The sequence below is a fragment of the Phocoena sinus genome, chromosome 1 (assembly GCF_008692025.1).
Source record: "Phocoena sinus isolate mPhoSin1 chromosome 1, mPhoSin1.pri, whole genome shotgun sequence".
In the NCBI taxonomy this organism is placed as follows: Eukaryota; Metazoa; Chordata; class Mammalia; order Artiodactyla; family Phocoenidae; genus Phocoena; species Phocoena sinus.
The window spans coordinates 38,584,708-38,607,288 of record NC_045763.1 but is presented as its reverse complement, the minus strand read 5'-3'; positions in this window follow the sequence as shown (position 1 = coordinate 38,607,288).

Here is a 22,581-nt window from a genome sequence, read left to right as displayed (position 1 = left end):
GTCCAGTAGGTCAGGTATACCCAAGAGAATTTCTTCTTGAAGGTCTGATTCCTTCAGCTTCACCTCCAAGGGATTCAGGACCAGAAAGGTTGCAGGAGGCAAGGTCAATTAGGGAACCAAGCCCAGACAGCATCAGGGTCTGGCTGTAGTTACACAGGGAGGGGACTCTCCCCCTACCATGCCCAGCAGCCTGAGACACCAGAGCACATCTTCACCACACCGTAGAACCTCCCTCCCCCACTGACCAGGGTCCAGGGGTAAGTCCAGACCACTCTAGGGGTGGATCCCAGATTCTGAAAATAATGCCCCCCCCTCACACACACACACACACACACACACACATATACCCTCTTTCCAACGACAACAATGGTGTGTGTGATGGACACAGGCACACATGCACACAGCACAGGGGCTGGAGGCAGCGGCCAGTGCCATGCTTGCTAAAGACTCATTAACCCTGACCCCTCTTCCCCATTGATCGAGCCAGCCACAGGATCACTCTAGCACTGCCTAGGCCATGGGGTGAGGTGTCCTCCCTGCCACAGTAATTGCTCTCTGCCACCTCGACAGCAGCTGTGGGGACTGAGAGTGTGACTCCATGTAGTGTTCACTGTCTGCCCACGCAAAGGATCGGCCTCTCTCAGAGGCGTGCTGTATGTGTGTGTGTGTGTGTGTGAAGAATATGTGTCCACGGTCATTTTGAGTGTCCAAAATGAGTGCCTGTCTGTGGTCACTGTGTGCCCTCAGTCATTATATGTGGCTGTGATGTTTGTGTGAGGGGTGCGAGGCTAAGGATAAACATACTGGCAAACACAAAAGCATACATGGACATACACTGAGCATGAAAGCAGGTGTGTTCCCTGGACATACCCCAATCATACACACTGAACATTTTACACATGAAAAGTGTCTGAGACATTCCTGACAGCCTGCCTTCCGTTGTCTTGGAGCTGGGTTCTGTGCCCTTTTCCCAGATGGGTAGGGGGAAGCTACTGCCTTCTTTCCCCAACCTCCTCCCTGACTGCACCTCAGGGAAGCAGCAGGCCCAGAGGACCTGGTGAGGAAAGTCTTGGACCCCCAGCCAGAGTCACCAAGGGGACTCAGTGTCATGCCTCAGTCCCTTCCACCCCATTGCAGAAGCCCAAGAGTAGGCCCAGACTCCAGAGATATGGGCCATCCTGGCAGGCTTACACTCAAAAACACTCATGCTCACAGACACTGGTACATGCTTGTCCTCAGGGTCCTTCCAGGGGGGCTATGCACCTGACCACATGCCCGCACGGGCCATCCTGTGGCTGACATCTCCACCTGTGTTGGGGGTGTCTGCTGGGGCGGCAGGGAGGCACCACATCTGAATGCAGGATGGTGTGTCTGTGAATGGTAGAGCATCTGCCTGTTTCTGCGAGTGTGTACGTGAACGCTCGTGTGACCATGAGCCACTGTTGTGTGAGTGTGTGAGTGATCACAGGCCTGGCTTACGGCTTACCTGGGACGCTGAGCCTGGGGGCATGTGTGCACGCCTCTGTGTGTTCTCACGTGCTTTTGCAGCTTGGAAGGGTGATGGCGAGCCAGGGTGTGTGGGTTTGTGGGCTTATGTACGTAGGGTTATCGTGTGTAACTCTTTGCGCGCGCGCGCGCGTGTGTGTGTGTATGCGTGTGTGTGTGAGCGTGTGCCTGGAAAGGTGCTGCCGTGCTGGCGTCTCAGGTGCGCCCCACCTCGGGCTCCTCTGCGGTCCTGCGGTCTCCACCCACCCAGCTGGGAGCGATGGGCAGCCCGCCCGGGGGAGGCCCCGCCCCCTCCGCCCGAGTAAACTTTTCCCAAATCCCCGAGCCGCTTAGGGCGAAGCCGCCCCCGCGGCCTAATCCGCGCCCCCCGCGGATCTGCATAATCGGGTTAGCGGCCGCGCTCCCTCCCGCTCCCGCCGCCACCGCCGCGTGCGATTCTCTCGCTGTCACTTAGGGAGGCTCAGCGCGATTTGCGGCCTAATCCCCCGGGATCGCTCGGCCGCCGCTCCCCGAGGGGCCGCCAGATTGTTCCCTTCATAATTGATTGACTCTATTTGCCGGATTGGGACTTCAAAGCGCCGGCGGCGCGGGGGCGCCTGGGAAGGAGCGGGGCCCGCGGCGGGTCTGCCGGCCTGGCCTGGCTAGGCCCCTACCCCGGCGGGCGCCTTCCACCCCGCAGCCGGCGGGGCCCGCAGCCGGGAGGTGGGGCAGGAAATTCACCCGTGATGATGACGGTGGCAAGGACTACGCTGATGAAGTTGATCACGTCGTGACCGCCATCGCGGCGAGCTCTGGGCCGGCGCGGTGCTCAGCGCTTCCCGAGTCCGGGCTCTAAATCCCCCTCACGACCTGAGAGTCTGCAGAGTGTGAATATCCCCCATTTGACAGGTGAGGAAACAGGTTGAGAGAGACCTCTTCCTTCCAGGCACACCTTCTAAGGGCAGCGCTGTGCTAGGTTCTGGGGATCCAGCTGTGAGCCAGGCTGACCCGGCTCTGCCTGCATATGGAACGCTCTTCTAGTGAAGAAGACAAGGGGGCACACAAGAAACAAGTCAAGAAATACGTGAACAGAAAATAAGGCAGAGGGATGTGACAGTAACTCGGGGGTGGGGAGGCAAATTAGCCTGAGTGGTCAAGGAAGGTTTCCTGAGGAGGTGATGTATTCTCTGGAACCTGAATACTAGGGAGGAACCTGCTCTATGAAGAGCTGGGGGACAGGCCTTGGGGCAGAGCACCAGCCCGTAGCAAGTAGTAACGCTGAGCCCGCAACTCAGGCTGCCTGACTCCAAAGCCCAGAGGCTGAGGCCCCACCTTTCCTTTTCCACCTGCCCAGCCTAGACTGAGCCCCAACCTCAACATGGGCTGAGCCCTTAACAGCAATGTCCAGACCCACTCGCACAGGCGCCCGTCCAGCTCCACGCTGCCCACTCCACTGCTGGCTCCTGGATTGGCGGGTAGGTGCTGGCCTCTGTGTGCTTCCATATCCCACTGATCAGAGACTGCCTCAGTGGGGAGCCCTGCACCCAGAGCCTCTCTGGAGCTAGGGCCTGCTGCTTCCCCCAACTCCTGAGGAAGCAGGGGCAGGGGCAGGGCACAGGGGAAGCTGGAGGGGGCCCCCTCCCACACCCTGCGCAGCCATAGCCAAGCTCCCAGGAATCCCTGGCCCAGACTCGGGAATCCCCAGAAACACTTAATTAATTCTTGATTACCCACTGTCTCTGCAGCTGCCATTAACCACCTCCCCAGCCTGGGCCCAGTTAGGCCACGTAATTAAATTAGTGCAGGGAGAACACTTCCAGGCAGGAGTAAGGTACTCCTGCTGGGCCTCTTGGAGGTTCTGGGGTACTGATACGGAAAGGCTCAGAGACACCAGGGGAGCATCCAGGGTCACACAGTGGGGCTAGAACTGGGGCTCAAGTGTAACTCCCTCAAATTAGTTCTGGCTCCCTCATCCTACCTCTCTTGAGACCTCTACTCTAAGCACATTTTATTTATTTATTTTTATTATTATTTTTTTTTGTGGTACGCGGGCCTCTCACTGCTGTGGCCTCTCCCGTTGCGGAGCACAGGCTCCGGACGCGCAGGCTCAGCGGCCATGGCTCACGGGCCCAGCCGCTCCGCGGCACGCGGGATCTTCCCAGACCAGGGCACGAACCCGTGTCCCCTGCATCGGCAGGCGGACTCTCAACCACTGCGCCACCAGGGAAGCCCCTAAGCACACATTTTAAACCTTAAATGTTTTTATAATGACAAGAGATTTGCTTGCTGTCCTTAATTAAATTTATGCCAATTCACTGAGCTTCTGGAGGAGTGGATTTGGGGCAGGAGAGGGGAGACCGGGATGTCCACGGGTAAGAAGCAGGAGATGGAGGTGAGGGGTGCTCGGCATGGAGGCATTTCCCACTTTGGGGATCAGAGGGCTGGGGCAGAGGGAGATGGTGGCAGCAGGGGAGGGAAAAGAGGGGGCACAGTGGAGGACTGAGACTGTCCAAGGGAGCTCCCTGGGGGAAGGGGGAGTCACTCTCCTTTTCACAAAATAAACCAGAGAAAACAGCCTAAAAGAGCACCCTGAGGGTGGAAGTGTATATGCACCGTAAGCCAGGCAGAAGGGGCTGGAGAATCTGGGCCCACAGAGTGAGGAGGGCCTAGCTGGAGTCTCCACTGCCACATCCCCTGAGCCAGGCCTCCCTCCCTGCATCTTCCCTCCCTCAATCCTGGAGGATGCTGGCCGACAGCCCTCCCTCCCCCAAACCCAGCTCCTTGTCACTTCAGAAAATCAGAAATAAGCCTTAGTGATTAGAGGGAGATGTGAGTGAGTGAGATGGGGCTTAGAGGCCCAGGCTCAGGGAGGTGTTAAGAGGCGAGCAGGACTCAGAGTATTAGGGGGGCAGAGCTAATAGCTTCTCTGGATGCCCCTCCCCCCAGGACGATAGTACCCAGGGGAGGAGGGAGAAGGAGAGAGGGAAGGCAAAGGGATGAGAAGATGTGGGGAAGAGAGCGGAAAGAAGGAGCGGAAGGGGAGAAGGAGGCGAGGAACAAGAGGAGCTGATGGGGATGGGGTGGGAGAGACAGAGAGAGAGGAGAGGCAGGCTGGATGGGATTGAGGAAGAGGAGGGAGTGGGACACGGAAGTAAAGGAGAGGTGAAGGGAGATAGTAGATGGGAAGAAGAGAAGTACAAATTAAGTCACAAGATGTCATTTTCCCTATTTGGTTGAAAAATAATTTTAAAAAGATAATACCCAGTGTTGATGAGAGCAGAGGAAATGGAGAATTGAGAGTACAAATTGGCACAATCTTAGAGGTTCTGGAGATGGAGAGCATTTTGGCAATAATTATCAGCATTTTAAATATGCATCCTCTGGGGCCAAACAATTCCACTTCTAGGCATCTGTCCCACAGCAACACTGGCCTCTGTGCACAGCCATGTAGGGACAGAGGTGGTCGCTGCAACGATGCTTGTCATCCCAAACCTCGGAAACAGCTCAACGTCCATCAAGAAAGGACTGACCAAATATATCATGGAGCAGCCACACGGTGGATTACTATGCGCCCAGAAGAAGGAAGAGCTCTGTGCGCTGACATGGAGAGATGCAGCCGATATGACATACTGTTCAGTGAATACAGTAGGTCATTAAACAACATGGGGACTTCCCTGGTGGTCCAGTGGTTAAGACTCCGTGCTCCCAGTGCAGGGGGCCCCGGGTTCAATCCCGGGTCAGGGAACTAGGTCCCGCACACCCCAACTAAGAGCCTGCACGCAGCAACGAAGATCCCGAGTGCCACTACTAAGACCCGGCGCAGCCGAATTAATTAAAAGCCAATATGAATGGTAGGGCCCCAATCTGAAATGTTTAAAAAAAAAAAAAGAACATTTAAAACTACGTGTGGTGTGTATGTGTGAATGTATAGAATCAAATGTCTGAAAGTAAAGAGAACCCCCAATTACTGACTGGGATTTATGGGGCGGGAGGTAGGGTGGGGATTTAGCTTTTCACTTTGCATTCTTTTGCATTACGTTTTTACAATAAGGTTTTTTCAAACCTTGTGTCAGTTGTGTACTAATGATATTTAAGAATACTGCTATTTTTTTAAGAGGGATGTGGAAGGAAGGGAGGGCAAGAGAGAAGAGTGCGAGGGAAGGAGGGAAGGAAGGAAGGAAGGAGGGAGCGGCGGCAGGGAGCGGACTGGCCCGGACAGGAGTAGCGGTGCCTGGCGGGGGAGGAGTGGAGGGGAGCTACCATCAGGCAGGCCCAAGCACATTCCTTACCTCTGTCCCCATCACGGAAAATCTGGCGGAGGCCTGAGTAATTGAAGGCTAATTGGGTTTTAGGCCTGTTATGCTCCTGTGAATGTTTGCACTGAGGAGAGCCAGTCTCTCCGGATAAATGACTCCCTGTGGGACTCTAGGGTGGGAAGAGACGCAGAGGAGGAAGGGCCTTACGGATGACGAGCCTGAGCGCAGAGCTCGGTAGCCCACGCTGAGGGGGGTAGGGCGTGCATGGGAAAGTGGAAGAGTCCTTGCACTTCTGTGGGGTGGGGGAAGTGGAAGGGAGAGGCTGGTTCTGGGAGGTTCTGGGCCAAGCCCTCGTGGGAGCAGGGTCTGGGCAGGCAGCAGAGAGGGCACCAGGAGAGAGGCCAGGACCGGTGACCCCAGCCCAAACCCTCCAGACTGCAGGGTGGGGGTCTGGTCTCCAAAGGGAGTGAGGAGATAAGTCTGGCCACCAGGGATAGGCAATGGGGGTGCCACCAGGGCCTCGGCCCACATCCACGAGCAGGTTATTTGGCTCACAAAGGGATGGGGTCCCTTTTAGAACTATTTCCTGGGCTGGGCTGAAGTGGGCCCTTCATACTCACCGGAGCATCCTGCACCTCCAGGCCCACGTCACAGCGCTCCCTCCCAGATTCCCCACCACTGAGTCCAGCTCAGGAGCCGTCCAGCAAAGAGGCAGCTGGCCCGCTGGGCTGAAGGGTCTCTGAGGCTCCCCATTCTCTAACCAGTGGGCATTGTTGGCTTCAGACTGTGGAAGCTTAGGGAGGCTGCATGACTCTGGCGTAAACGTATTGCCAGCAGGGAAGAGGCCAGAGGAAGGATGGCACCTCTAGTTCTCCCTAAAGAGACCAGCTGATGCTAGTGGAGGCACCGTGAAGGGGAGTCAGGCCCAGGCAGCTAAGGAAGAGCGAGGGAGACCCTTAGCATAGAAAGGTTTTGTTTTGCAGAATAGCTGCCTGGGGGAGCTCCATGTGCCACAGGAACTGGAAATCCCAACTCTTGACTCCAGAGGAACCCACAGTGAGGCCCTTCCATGGGTAATCCCCACCCTTGATAATCCCTCTTCTCCAGGGGTCAGGAATACAGGATGTGCTTTTAAAGGATCAGCTGCACATTTGTTTCCTTCTCCTCCTCCTCCTCCTCAGGCCTGACTCGGGGCCTTGGGCCCCTGTAACAAGGCAGGGAAACATTTAATGAGTTTGTGTTCCCGGAGAGCACGGTGACTGACAGCCGCCCCGGGGGTCACCACTCTTCTTGTCCTGGAAGAGGATGCAGCCGCTGCTGGGCTGTGTGTGCGTGTGTGTGCACTGTGCCCCATGTATGCACACCTGGGGCTGGGCTGGAGAGGGACTGGCCAGGAACACCCTTCCAGCGAACAGAGGCCACTGGGAGGGTCTGGGAAAGGGGAAGGATGTTGGGACTGCTGTCCCTCCTGGGGGTACCTCTAGCCACACGGCCCAGCCCTCCACCTGGTCTCCTCAGGTCACCCTCCACACTCAGCCCGGGCCAGCTTGGTGGGAGGGAAGCCTGAGGCTGCCCGCAGTGGGGTTTGAAGGAATCGGGGTGGGGGGGGTGGCATGGTCGATGTGGAAGCCTGCGTCTGCATGGGTAATGAGGCCAGGGACTGGCTTGTCAATAGCATTTAAGTACTTTTCTCCCATTTTCAAGCCAGACTGAATTATTTATTTGTTTCTGGTCAATCGCTGGTAATGTCATTAGCATTTGTCCATCAAAGGTAGGGAACAGAGGGGAGTGGTCCCCCTCAACTGACCCCCACCTCCCAAACTGACTCTCAAAGGTCAATCCGTCCAGTCCCCTAGCCCTGCTCTCAAGTTACCAGAGGATCAGAATTTCTCAGAGACCTTGCTTACATCCAGGACGATCTCTGTCCCCATGTGCCACAGCTTCCTGCCTAATGGAACAAGGACCCATAGTGGATATCCCTCCTATTCTTCTCACACACACCCCGTCATTAACTTAGAAACACAGTCCTCCCACATTCAGGCATCACAGTGACTGTCTGACCCTTGGGAGAGCAAGCCAAGCCTGGCAGTGGAGGACCTGGACAGACGGTGGTGGGGTGGAGGGTCCTGGGGCAGACAGTCCGGGTAGGGTCTGCCTTTTCTCTTGGTCCAGAGCCTGGTCTGCTTCCTCACACTCAGCTCCTAAGGAGCGTCCTTTCTTGCCCCACAGACTAGGCGTCCCAAGCAGAATTCCGCTGCTCCTCTCAGACCTGGTGCATAGAAAGTGACCTGCCTCCTCCCTCCGATGAAGCTCTCAGACCAGGTGCTTTCTCCTCAGTCAGCTCCCTGGACAGAATCCGGCTCCTCTTTCAGGCCAGGATCCCAGACTGGGTCTCCAGGGCAGGACCTCTCTCCCCACTCAGTCCACAGGATGCCTACAGCATTGAAACCAAAGGGGCCAAGGATTAATCCCCAGGGAAAGGACTGCCAGTCCTCACCCGGCTGGCCTGCAGGCATCTAGGTCAGGAGCTCCGGAATCTAGGCCCTTCAGTGATCAACCTAATCTTCTCTCCCTGACCTTGAGACTTAAAAAGGAAAGTGAAGGGTGAGACTTCTCACAGAGATGGGGGCTTACGGGGAGTGCTCTGGGGAGCGATGCCCCCAAAGCAGTGAGGGACAGGACTGGGCAGAGGGAGAGGTGGAACTGTGATGCAGCGGCAGTGGCGGCCTCAGCCAACCCCACAGAAAACTCTGGTGCTGGGATGGCCTTTCAGAGTCGCCACAAATGGAGGTAAAGGGGCCAGAGCTTTGTACTCCTGCATTGGCCAGTCATCCTGTGGACTGTGCCCAGGGAGAGGGCATAAACTTGGGGGAGGCAGCTGAGAGCAATACCCCGGGGAGGAACTTGACCATGAGCCCTCAGCAGCCAACACTCCAGCGGCTGCAGGAATGAGTGCCTCGGCCCTCAAGGAGGATCTGGGCAGCACTGCAGCATCCACTATTGGCTCTCTGGGCAGCACAGATCGATGGGGCACCAGGAGTCTCAGTGGGATGGCTCAGTTCATGGACATGTGGGTAGCTATGAAAATCGGGCACCGTGGCTAGCCAGGGCAGTTCGGGATGAGAAGGATGAGAAGGTTTGGGGTCACATGAAGGGCCAGGGCAGTGTTGGGGACAAGGCAGAGATGGTTGGGGGACCCCAGTGGACCAAAAGTTTGGAGGACGGGCGGGGGTCTTCTGTATGCTGCTCCGGCCTGGGCCCAGGCTGGGCCTGGTGGGCCGGGCAGGTCTGAGCACCCCGGGTGGATGGGAAGAAGCCCCCCTACCCTCAGAACTGCCGACTCCTCAGTCACTAAGCAGGATTAGCCTCCTCTTCCTCAGGAGGAGGGGTTCTGCTCCTGCATCAGCCACCAGCTCTGGCCCTAATCCGCCTCGCTTTCTAATCCACCCACAACTTTCTCAGGCATTAACGTTGGGCTCTCAGCTCCCTAAGCACCACCCTGAAGATGGGAGCCAGGCTCTGGAGGGAATTAGGCCAGCCTCAGAGGACAGCTCTGCAGACAACTGGGGGGAGGCTGAGAACCCACCCCGCCTCTCCTCCTCTGCAGCCCACCCCACGTAGACAGGGCCCAGGGTCTCATAGGGGTCTCTTCCAGCTAGAGCCAGGTGAGGAGGGGTGCAGAGAGGGGCTGAAGAGGATCCCCTAGGAGAGGTGCGGAGTCTGGAGGTGGTGTGGACAAGGATATGAGGGTAATCACGACCCGGCAGCGACAGAGGGACAGGAGAGTTCAGGACCCGCTGTGTCATGTGAGAGACTGGAAGGCCAAACGGAGGCCAGATTGCGTAGGGCCTTGAATTCCACCAGCTGAGGAATTTGGGCTTTACCTTGGGAAGACTAAGGAGTCACGGTGGGGAAGTGGCAGTATTCAGAGCAACTGCTCTGGTGCCTGTGAAGGACTCGGGGAGAGGGGTAGAGACTGGGGGTGAGAAGGCTCTTGCAATGCCAGTGACAGGCAATGAGACCCAAAGAGGCCCACTGCCCAAGGTCACCCAGCACCGGCTCCCACTGCGGCGGGACAGCACAGCGCCCCGTGTGGTGGCAGGGGCAGGTGCAGCCCGAGCCCGGTTCAGGGGCTCCGCGTGCACCTTTAAAGGAATAGCTGGGGGTGCCCTGGGGAGGCGAGATGGAGTGACAGCTCATCTGCTGTTGGCAGCTGCCCAACCAGGGCTCTTAACTGTCCGGTATTCCAGTTATTCGAATCAGGTAGCAGCAGCCTGACCGCAACACAGGACGGAAGGAGTGCCTGAGTGAGCAGGACCTTCACCTGCCCCAGGACACCTCCCTCTAGGGGGTGGGAGACCCGTCAAACCCACTCCAGGCTTGTGAGGGCGACCACACACAGGCTTCTTTCCTCTGAGAGGGGCCCAGGCAGGGAGCTGGGAAGGCAGGAGAGGGTGTGAGTCCAGGGGCGCCCAGGTCCTGGAAGCCAGGAGGGGCCCATGTCTGCTCATGAGCTACTTCCTGGGAAAACCCAGTTTCCCTCTCTCCCCTTCACACCCCCCTTCCCCACCCCATCCCAGGCTCAGTTGTCTGCAGATATTTCTTGGATGGTCATTAGTATTCATTAAACCAGGTACTTACTAAAATTCTCCCTACCGTATCCCTTGGGCTGGGAGGCTGTCATTTGCCCATTTTTTACAGATGAGAAAAATGAGGCTCAAAGCGAAGTCCCTTTTCCTAGACCCACACAGCCAGTGACAGCGCAGAAACCAGGGAAGCAGAGAGGAGAGGACGGCCATCTACAATCCAGGAAAGCAAAGCGCTGCAGTGGTTACAAGTGTAACTATTGCCGTCCGACGGGTCGGGGTTCACATCCAAGCTCTGCCTGCTGATTTCGAGCTGGGTCCCAAGCTTCTCGTTCATAAATGAGTTAATAATGCCAACTCACAGGCCCCCTTCAGCAAATAGACACACAGTGTCCCAGTGGGAGCCCCGTTGCGGGCTGGGGAGACACAATTGCTGTTGTCGCCACCCAAGGCCACTGAGTGGGCAGGCAGAGGGCAGAGGCTGGTTCTCAGCTCTGTCTGCTTCCACAGCTCTCAGATGCACCTGCCCGAAGGTGGTGGCAGGCAGCTGGGGTCCCCAGGCTCCTTGAGGGGGGTGGGCAGTAGGGCCAGTGAGTATCGAGCGGGTGGTGGGCTGTTAAAAGGCTGGGAGGTTCATCACGGCAGGCCCTCTCATTGGGCCCTGCTAATGAGCTTCCACTGGATTATCCGCTCCCACCTCCGCTCAGTTTACTCTGTCAAATCGAGTTTGCATTTTAAATGGGAATTTGACAAGACGGGCAATTTGTCTGCTGACGAGGTTAATGGGTGCTAGCCCTGCGGACTGAGGAGGGAGAACCCCTGCCCCGGCACAGCCTGGCCTCTGCCCGGATCAATGACCCCGGCTGCTGCTCCTCCCTCCACTGCAGCCACTCTGGGCCTCCCACTGGCCAGAGGCTGTCCCTGTGTCTGGCTCACCACCTCCAGGCAGTCTTCCCAAAAGTACCCTGCCCTGGGCCACCAGCTACTGCTCAGGCTGGGTGACATTCCTTCCGCCTGGACTCAGGGCTCCTGAGGGCTGGGCCATGTCACCTCTCTAAGACTAATGGCCTCCCCTCTCAGGCCCAGGTTCCCAGGGCAGGACCAACTTTTCCCTCACTGTTGGGCTTCCAAGGGCTGCACGGTGTCCCCTCCCTCCCACCTCCCTTCCACTTCCCTCTCCCATATGGGACTTGAAATGCAGCCAGGAGGGCTGGCATTGCCACATCTTAAGTTTCGGTGCTGAGATATGGCTGGAATGGTTTGAAAGCCATCACCTCCGAGCTTGGGGCCCCATCTAGACTAAGCCCCAATGTTGGGGCTCACAGGGGAGCTGGGGAACTCGTCTGAGACTTCCTGATGGGGCCTGGCTTCTTCGAGCCACCCCCTCCAAGGCTGAGCAAGAACCCAGGTTTCTGGGACCCCAGCATGAGCCCAGGAGTGGCACCAGGCCAGGGTGGACTCGGGCTATGGAAGAAGACGCTTCAGCCTCCCCTCCTCCCTGGGACCCGGCGCCCTTGCCCGCCCCGGCTAATGTGCCACAATTACCTCCTAAGTGCCCAAACAAATGTGGCTGCTGGGGAAAGTGACACGGGCTCCAGGTGATGGATTCGTGCCATCGGGGAGCCGGGCAGAGCGCGCCCCGAGCGGGGGGGCAACACTAATATTGTATCAGCGTCGGCGCCGGCGCCACGAGCCGGTGATGAATATGTGTCACTTTACACGGCGCACACTCGGGGGCCTGGCTGCGCAGGCATGGAAAATAGAGTGTCTGGGATTAATGATATTGAAAATGATAGAGAGCAGATTGGAAATGGCTTCGCCCGCCCGACCCGCGGAGATGGAAACGTACCTCACAGCTATCTGCCCGGCCGGGCCCCCCTCCCCCCTCTCCACCAGCCGCAGAGGCCCACGCACGGTAAGGACCCTGCGTCTCTTTCCCACCAGCAGCTCCTTGGGATGGCACACATGCGGGTAAACCTGTGTGCAGAGACACAGGCATCAAGGAAATCTCAGCCCCTGACTGACCTTTGACCTTGGTCCCAGATGAGCCTGACCCCAGTCACCCAGTGAACCTTGACCTTGGCCACAGACCAAGCCCTGACCCTGGTTCTAGCTGAGCCCTGTCTCTGGCCCCTGATTGAGTCTGCTGGAGCCTGAGCCTCTCACAAGACCATGAGGGCTGGGGCAGTGGAGCATGGGGAGGTGCAGGGATGAGACAGGAGAGTGTGGATCACTCATAGTGCATCCCCTGCTGGAGGGCAGCTCAGAGCCCAGTTAGTCGCTCCATGGTGTGGACTCCTGAGTCAGTAAGCAAGGGAACAGGTGTCTTGTCCATTGATGTCATTTTTATTGTTTCATTATGTTGTTTTATGACTGTGTCTGCACACATAAGTACTTGTAGTATTTGTATATGTGTGTATATATGTGTACACCTGTCCACGAATATGCCCGTGAGGTTGTCTGGCATGTGTAGGAATATGGGTACTGGGCTTGTCCCTGTGTGTGCCTTGGTGTGTACAGGCATCTACGGGGATTCTGTGTATGCATGAGTGTGCCTTAATTTAGGCCATTCTGTGCAGGGCTGTGAGTAAGCCTGTGGTAAGAGTGTGTGTGTGGGTGTGTGTGTGTGTGCGTGTGCGTGTGCCTGTGTATATATGCTTACCCACAGGTGGAGGGACTCCTGTTTGTGGGCTTCAGTCAAGGAAAACTCTCTTATGAGGCCTGACCCTAATCCCAGGCTAAATTCCCAACATCAGGGCAAGATGCCTTTCCCTGTTGGAATGAAATCTATCCCGCTGGGATTCTAAATTTGCCAGATGGACAGCAACCCTGAGATCATCAGTCCAGCCTCAACATCCATTCCAACATCAGTCCCAACACACCAGGGTAAGGAGGATTCACCTACATCAACATCATTCATTCATTCATTCAATAAGTACTTCTTGAGAATTTGTGATACGGCAGTTGCTATCTTTGAGGAACAGGACAAACATGGTTCTGACTTCGTGGAAGGTACAATCCATCAGAAGAGATAGACACTAAACAAGCAAAGAGATAAGTCAACGAATAATGACAGAGTGTAAAAAGGGCCACAAAATAAATATTCAGAAGGCCACAATAGAGTTAACAGGGTGATCAACCCATCATTAGATGGAGTGGTCAGGATTGGCCCCTCCGTGCAGGTGACATTTGAGGTGCGGGATGAGGAGCCAGCCAGGTAGAAAGAGAACAGTGAGTGCAAAGACCCTGGGCACATTCTAGCCCCTGTCAGGAGAGAGAAGCCAGGGGAGACGCAGGAGGGGAGGATGGGGTCAGAAGAGACTAGGCCTAGGAAGCCAGGGTGAGGAGTTTAAGTTTTCTTTTCAGTGGGATGTGGAGTCATTGGAGGGATGAACCAAGAGAGTGGTATGATCATATCTGCATTTTAAAAGAAATTGGAGGTGTTCAGAGTAAAAGCAGGAACCTTCCAGGAGGTTCTGGTATCAGCACCAGGTCCAGGAACCATGTCCTCCCGGCACCGCCAGCATCTCCCACATGCACCATCATTAATACCACCAGCTGGTGCTTCACTGAGGCCCTCCCGGCAGCATCTGAGGAACTAGGGTCCCCATACTCTCCCCGGTCCTGCCACTATACCACTGCCTGGACCCCCTCTGCTTCACTCTTCATCCTATGGGGTCTCCTGGAAATGGTCTCTCCCCCAAACCACCTGAGTCTTCCTGGCCCTTCTCTCTTCCAAAGACCAGGACTGGGAAATCTAAAAGCTGCTCTGAAGATAGCAGGAGGGGAGGAGGGGGTCTCACACTGGCAGTGAGAAGCCCAGATCTAGGAGAGCCTCCAATTCTGAAGGTTGAGGCACGACTCCCACGCAGACCACTCTGAGCTGTGGGAGCTCTGAACACCACCACCCCCGTCCGCAAGTGTCCCCACAGGGTTCTAGCAGATTTGTACCACCCAGGGAACTGCCCCCAGTCTGTCTGCCCCCTAGGCTGTGAGCCGCTGGAGGGAGGAATACCAGGTGTCTGATTCCCCACTAGCACAGCGCTGGCATGTGGAGGCCCACGGGAAACCTGAGTGGAGGGGAAGGACTTGCAGCAAGTCCCAGGGGGTGGGGCGGGTGCAGAGCTAGGTGACCTGACTCCACCTCCAGAGCCAGCACCACGCCTCCTGCCCCGGTGCCGAGATGGGCACCCCCTCCCCGCCACAGGCTTCCTGTTGGTGGCGACTTTTTTGGGAGGGGGCATTAAAAGGGGGCTGAGGTCTCTCGTGGCTGCTTCTCTCCCCCTCTCTGCTTCAATCTCTTGTCTTCTGCTCACTCGCTTTCTCTCTCAAGCTCTCAATCTCTCCTGGTGTCTCTCCGCTTTCTCTCCCTCCTTCCCTGCCTCTCTCTCCCTGAGTCATTTGCAGAGCGGAGATGGCCTAGCCCATCTGGGAGCGAGAGCGCGGCCGGTGACGGAGGCGCAGGTAATAGCCGAGTGGAGGAGAGAGACGTGGAAATTTATGACATTGAAAATGACTGAGAGAGAGAGTGTGTGTGTGAGTGTGGGAGAAGGAGAGCGTAGGGGGGTGGGAAGGGAGAGAGAGGGAGCGCTTGCGCTCTCTCAAACACACACACATGCACACATGCACACTCCTGCCCTACCCCTCCCTCCAACCTTGCAGAGAGGAGAGGACATGGGGGAGAGAGCTGCCAGCCCAGAGACAGACAGGCAGACAGACAGACAGACAGTGGGTAGGGGTAGGACAGGGAAGGCAAAGGGAAGGAGGGGGAAGAAGAGTGAGGGAGACCAGGAGACAGCAAGGCTGAGGACCTCTTGGGGAGAGACAACCAGAGTATCTGGCTGTGGTGCCTGCTTCTCTCTGGCCTGGTCCCCACTTCAGAAGCTCGCATCTGAGGGTGTCCCCATGGCATATGGCAGCAAGGAGTCTGGAGTCCAAGCTGGAGATTATCTAGGGTTGAGGCTCAGAAAGGGCCAGAACGTGCTCCAGCAGGTCTCCCTCCTCCTAGCACGGCTGTTTCCCCCACTCGGGTGCTGGGGTGAGGGGAGCCAGGAAGTGGATGGACTAGCTCTTGTGAACACCCACAACATCTCCTCCCCGTGGACCATGGGAGGCAGGAGAACGGCCAGAATGACCTGCCCACAGGGACTTCCCCGGTCCAGTGGTTAAGACTCCACGCTCTGGGCTTCCCTGGTGGCGCAGTGGTTGAGAGTCCGCCTGCCGATGCAGGGGATACGGGTTCGAGCCCTGGTCCGGGAAGATCCCACATGCCGCGGAGCGGCTGGGCCCGTGAGCCATGGCCGCTGAGCCTGCGCGTCCGGAGCCTGTGCTCCGCAACAGGAGAGGCCACAACAGTGAGAGGCCCGCGTACCGCATGGGTTCGATACCTCCTGATCGGGGAAGTAAGAGCCTACATGCCACTCGGCCAAAAGAAAAAGAAAACAGAAAGACCTGCCCACATCCTCTTGAAGTCAGAGGAGAATCTGTTTCCTTGGGGTGTTAAGCCCCTAATCCCCTCTGCCCTAGCCACACCTAGACCACTCAGGATGGCACTGCTGGAGACAGGAGTAATTAGACAGCCTTCATAGAACTGCACCCCCATCCCATGGCCACCCAGACCCAGCAGGCTACACTCCAGTCCCATCCTCGGCTCTGTTCTGCTACCTCCTGGCTCTCATGCTGCTGAGTCCCCTCCCAGTCACCAGCCCTTTACCCTGGGCTCAGCTCTTTGCTCAGATTCCTTCCTTCTCTGGGCTGAAGTTTCCTCATCCATAAAATGCCTATGCCCATCCTCCTTGGGCCAGAGAAGCAGTGCCAAGGCTCAGGGTGGACTTTGGTCTACCTAAGTCTAGAGATTCTTCTCCATTGGAGATTGTGGGTCATCTTAGCTCTAGAGACGCTCTCAGCAGTTCTGGCTGACTTGGTGGGGGAAGGTGGAGGAGACAGGACTCCCAGGCAGCCCCCCACCACAAAAACCCAGCCATCTCCCAAGGCAGCCGACATATCAGGTACTCCAAGGGCAGCTCTCTCCCCCATGTCCTCTCCTCCATGCCCAGGTATAGACAGAAGGCTGAGGTCACACAGCTGAGAAGGTCTAAGCCAAGCCCTAGTCTACTAGCCCAGGCCGTGTACCAGGCCCCTTGCCCTGCCGGATGTGGGCAGGACAGGTGCCTTAGGGCTCTGAGAGACCTTGCCCCCATTCCCAGCAGCTTGGGGCCTAACTCTGAACAGGGGTCCAGGTTTCCCCAAAGTGAAGATCACTCCCCACTCCACGGCCCTGCCCCCTTCTCCCTGCCAGCCTTACACCGAGGCCCCTTTCCCTCCCCTCTCTTCTCCTTCCTCCCCTGCTCTGTAGCCCTCTCTGCTGGAAAACTTTCTTGGATTAATCCCTCCTAGACCAGGGCATCTAAAGAGATGGTAGAGTGCAGTAGTTGAAACCATAAGCTTTAGGGCCAGAAAGTCCCCTAATCACCACTCTGCCCTCTGGCTGGGTGACCTTGGGCTCTTCCTTTAATGTCTCTGAGCCTTACTTCCTCATCTGGCAAATGGAGATATAAATGTCTGGCCCCAGGATTGTGATGACGATCACATGAAATCATGAATGTACAGTGACTGGCACAGAGGAGGTGCTTGGCAAATACCAGCTGGCATCTGGCCCCCAGCACCGCATCTCACTGTGTCTTAGCTTTCTGCTGCACTTAGAGGGATGAGGGTGAGAGCTGAGGGTGGGGAGAGGAGGAAGAGCAGCCAGAGCTACAGTAGGAGAGAATCAGGGCAGCCCCAAGAGGGACCTCCCCATTCTACGACCCTGGAGGAGGCCACATTTCAACAGACCCGCCTGGTCCAGCCTGTTCTGAGGCCCGTGCCCTCATCCTAGAGGCAGCTCCAAGGCAGCAGCGGTCGCTCTGTCTGGGGAGCCGTGGGGGAGGTGAAGAGTTCACTAGGCCCAAGGGCTGCAGGCCGAGGGCCTCCCACCCAGCCCCCCATGCCCTGGCCCAGCCCATTGTGGCCGCATAAAAGGTGACGGATGGTTAATGGGGGAGATAACAGGATTCATAAGGGAAATTTATCGGTCACTCTGGTGGTATAAATATGTTTATAGCGGACCAAGGGGAAATGAAGAAGCCCTAATAAATCACTGGGAAGCCACCAGCCAGTAATAGGCGAGCAGCCGCAGGAACCCCAGCGTTGGCGCTTGTGGACACCCCCTCTGGCTGCCAGCTAATGGCATGGCGGGGCTGCAGACCCATCAGGCCGGAAGCCGGCCCATGCACACTGTGGTGGGAACAAGACCCCACAAGCCGCCTCTGCTGGACCTGAGCTATCCTGCCCAATGTGCTGTGGCCCCCTCAGTAGACCTGGGCTCAGTCAGACTGGAAGGGCTGAAGGAACAGGACAGGGGTGCACGGGCCAAGTCTGGGAGGCCCCGTGGCATGGGGGTTAAGGAGGCTCTGGAGTCAGACCTGACTTCAAAACGACGCTACCACTTCCCAAACCCTGCCCTTCTTTGAATTTCCTTGTCTGCAAAGTGACTTCACGACCTCAGAAAGCTTTTGAGAAGAAGAGAAAGATAACCCACTAGTCACAGCACTTGGCACCTGTAAGCCTCCATAGACGGTAGCTATTCTCACTTTAGGCAGGGTCTTTTCCTCTGAGGGAAAGTGCTGTGCAGATGTGAGAACGCTCATTTTACACTCAGTGTAAAAGTGATTGCAGTGTCCCCATTCTATAGGTAAGGACCCTGAGGCTCAGAAGCTAAGAGGCTCTCAGAGGCCACACAGCTAGAAGAAAAAGGCTCTGCTTGATTTCTAAGCTTAGACCTTTTCCCTCTGCCGTTTAGACCCTGCTCCTTCCTCCTTCCTCCTTCCTCCTTCCAGGCGGTTCCCTGGCCCCACCCACTGCAGAAGAAGAGGCCCTGAAGCACTAAAGGCACAGCCCTGGGGGCTCTGGCAGCAATCTGCTGTGCTGGTGAGCCAGGCCTCAGGTCTCCTGCCGCCAACCCCTCCCCTCCCTGCCACTGCTCCTGCCCTCCTCTCACTCACCCTCTGCACAGCAAGGGCTGGACTCAGTTACTGTGAACTCACCCTAACACCAAGGTTGCTTGAAGCCTTCCATGTGATCAGAACAGAGTGCTTTACACTTGGCCTTTCCCATCCAAACTCTGGTCCTTGGTCACATCCTCAGGCCAGACCAAGGTCCCCTCTAGCCCAGCTCACTCCTTGATCCATTCATTTAGCAAATACTTACGTCTCTCCCTTCACAGGGCACAATACTAACCAAGGCCCTGCCCTTACGGTACTTACTGATCACATGGAAAAGTCACACCTGGATCATGGAACATGGGGTGTGTGCTGAGGCTAAGGCAGGCAGAGCAGCTGGGGAGGCCTGGAGTCAAAGAATGAGTAGGAGCCCAGTAGGAAAAGCATTTCCAGAGAGGGAACCACTTGGGAGAGAACCTGGGAGGCAGACAAGACTTCCTGAGTCCACTGGGGTTGGTTTCACCTCTTCTCTTTCAATGCGGAGAGGCCGCACAGACACCCACGCATCAGGCTCTGCCCTCACTTTGTCCCTGCTCTTCACCCACTCCTCCTGGTGACCTGACAACACAGTGTCCTGCCAGGACAGGCCCCTCTGCAAACTGTGCTCCTCACCCTATCACACTCTGAGCCCCAGATCTACCCCCAGGGCCCCAGGAGTCCAGCCTCCCCCAGCACAGGAGAATTGGACCCTGGGGGAGAGGGAACGGGCCTCTGCGGTCCTGGGGCTTCACCTCTCCCGCCCCCGCTCAGGGGAGAAGGAACCAAGCTGCCTTTGCCTGTCTGATTCTCCGCGCGTTTCTCTAGATCTCAGGCTTTCGGTCTCGCCCTCCCGTCCCAGTTTCTCTCTCCCCGTCTCTACGGGTCTCTGGATCTCTTTCTCCCAGCGTCTCTCCCCGTCGTCACTCTCTCCCTCCCGGTCTCGGGCCCCGTCTCTCCAGTCTCTCCCTCCCGAGGCCGGGCGGGGGAAATCGCTCCGTAAATAGGCGGATGGCCCCGGGCGCTCCGGGCGCAGACACTCGTTTTTAGAGCCGGTAATTGACTCCTTTCAGTTGATAATTCATGGCTTGCATATGCGCTTTAATGCGGGCGCCCGGGGAGGGCGGCGGGCGGGGCGGCCAGTGCGCGGAGCTGCGAGCGACGGAGCGGCCAGGGAGCCAGCCTGTCTCAGGGCGGGTTGCGTCCGGCCGTCTGTCCGTCAGTGTGCGGGCAGGGAGGGCCGCCTCCGCCGGGTCTGTCTGTCCGGCCCACGGGAGACCTGGCGCGGGGATATACCCGATCGCGGTGGGTGAGGCGCAGAGTCCCGGACAGCCGCTGGGCAGCGAAGCGAGTCTGACCGTCAGAGCCTTGGAACTGAATGGGGAGGGGACGGACACCCCTTCCCCTTGCAGCCAAAGGGGAAACTGAGGCCCAGAAAGGAGATAGGTCTTATCTGCATCCCACAGTGCAGAAACTGGACCAGAACTCAAAGGGTCCTAGTCAGGGGCCTCAGTCCCAGCCTTTGTAGAACCAACCACCCCCTCCCCCCGGGAAATTTCCTGTTACTGAGCTAAACTCCTCCCCATGAGTGAACCAACCTCAGGCTCTCAGACTGGCTTCCCCAGGAGGAGCTGGCTCTTCCCTGGGAATTCTGGACACAGACTCCTAGACCTGAACCAGCCTCTATCCCCATTGTGACTCTCAGGCTGAGGAGGGGCAGCCCATGTCCTCTTCCACCTGGCCTTCACCTTCTGTGGATGTCTCATCCTGTGAGGCCGTGTCATATGTAATCATTATTTCCATCTTACAGAAGAAACTGAGGCTCAGAGAAGCTGGGAGACTTGCCCAAGGCCTCAGAGGAGGCAGAGCCGGAACCTGGACATGTGGACACTCAGATGAAGCCCTCCACGATGGAAGTATTGATGGAGTGGGAAGGGGAGAGGGACGCGTTGCCCTGTCCCTGGAGGTCCCATATGCACCCACGCAGGCCTCACAGAAGCCCCTGTGAAGAAAGGCTCTGAGGAAGCCAATGACCTGCCCACAGTCACACAGACCAGGGAGTGATTTCAGCTGAAGATGGTGCTGGCAGGAAGTGAGAGGTTAGAGGTCAGCACAGGAGATGGAGCTGGGACTGGGGAGAAAGGCAATTGTTGACCCCAAACGTCAGCTCAAGAGAAATGAGAGAAGCCCAGCCTGTAGGGAAGTCTTGCCCACGATGAGGTTTCCCACTTTGCCCCTTGGGCTGGTATCTGCCACTCCCTTTCCCCAGGCTGATTTCAGCCAAAAATAGGATTCTGCCCCCATCTCCTAAAATCTGCAAATGCACCTGGCTTATTCCTGGTCCTCCAATCTCATCTCCACCCGCTAGTTAACTTCCTGATCTGCGATCTGCGCAATGGAGTTAAGTCTGGGAAAGACCTGATGACGGGAGGCGGCCAGGTAATGTCTGGACTGTGTGAAGCTCAATGCTGCCCCCTGGTGCCCATACTAGTGCAGCCAGCGGGACGCAGGGAAAGGAGGCAGGAGGCACTTGAGATAGAAAACCTCTCTGCCCCCCACATCTCTGAGCCTCTTAGACCGCCCTTTTATGGGGGAGGAAGGACAGAGTAGGAGCCAGCCCTACGAACCCTGACTGAGGGGGAACCATGAGGATCCTTCTCCAGCAGAGATCTCAGACTCTGCAGTAGAGCCTGGAGAGAGAAGGAGGCCATGGTGAGGTCAGCAATAGCCCTGTCCAGCCTACACCTGAACAACCCAAATGATTCCTTCTATTGTAAGTAGAGTCAGGGCTGCCTTTCTGGTGTGATTCCTGGGGTCTCCATCTTAGTTAAACTCAGGCCTTTTTCTGCCTAAAATCCCATCATTTGTGTTCAGAGGAGGTACTCAGCAAATGTAGGACAGATGGATGGATAGATGAATTCCATTCATCTGCATTAAGATATTATCTCCTGGGCTTCCCTGGTTGCGCAGTGGTTAAGAATCCGCCTGACAATGCAGGGGGACACAGGTTCGAGCCCTGGTCCGGGAAGATCCCACATGCCGTGGAGCAACTGAACCTGTGTGCCACAACTACTGAGCCCACGTGCCACAACTAGAAGCCACCGCAGTGAGAAGCCCGCACACCACGCAGCAACGGAGACCCAATGCAACCAAAAAAAAAAAAAATTATCTCCAGGAAATCTGGGCTATCAAACACAGGGAGGAATGAGTTCATTAGTTTGCCGGATTGATTGGAACTAGGGCTACAAAGAGGAACGGGATAGAGGAAGGGGAAGTTTTGATGGGGGAGAACCTCAAGAGAGTTCAGGTGGAGGGAAGATCATGGGGAAGTTGGAGGGCTCAAATAAGGCTTCCTGGAGGAAGTGGCATTTGAAACAGGGCTTGAAGGGCAGAGAAAACTGTGGTGATGTTTACGTAAAGAGAACAGTATGAACAGAGGCAGAAGCACCCTTTGTGCTGGCAAGAAGGCTCCCATTTGAGGGAATGGAGGGAGGCTGTGCTATGGTGGAGCCATGCCATAGGAGGCTGTGGAGGCCCTCAGGAGGTGCTGGGTGTCAGGCCAAAAAAATCAGCAGCTGGGGGACTTCCCTGGTGGTGCAGTGGCTAAGAATCTGCCTGCCGATGCAAGGGACACAGGTTCGAGCCCTCGTCTGGGAAGATCCCACATGCCGCGGAGCACCTAAGCCCGTGTGCCACAACTACTGAGCCCACGTGCCACAACTACTGGAGCCCACATACCTAGAGCCTGTGCTCCACAGCAAGAGAAGCCACCACAATGAGAAGCCCCCGCAACACAACTAAGAGTAGCCCCTGCTCCCCGCAACTAGAGAAAGCCCATGCACAGCAACAAAGACCCAATGCAGCCAAAATAAATAAATAAAATAAATAATTTTTTTTTTTTTAATTAGCAGCTGGACTGTGAGCAGGGTGTAAGTCCCAACACAGGGTCTGTTCTGACTCTGCTTCACTCCCTTGGCCTCGCTCTATGTAACTTTCTCTAGAAAGCAGTGGGAGCCATGGCAAGTTCTTGATCAAAGAAGTGCCTAGGAATCACAGCTCACTAATAGTCAAGTACTGGCAGGTACCATGGACCTCATCAAATCTAACCCCCTCAATCTGTAGATGAGAAAACTGAGGTCCAGAGAGGGGAAGTAACTTGCCTAGCATTGCACAGCAAGCCAGTAGCAGAGCCAAGACTTGGACCCAGGTCTCCAACCCCTCAGTTTGGGGCTCCTTCCC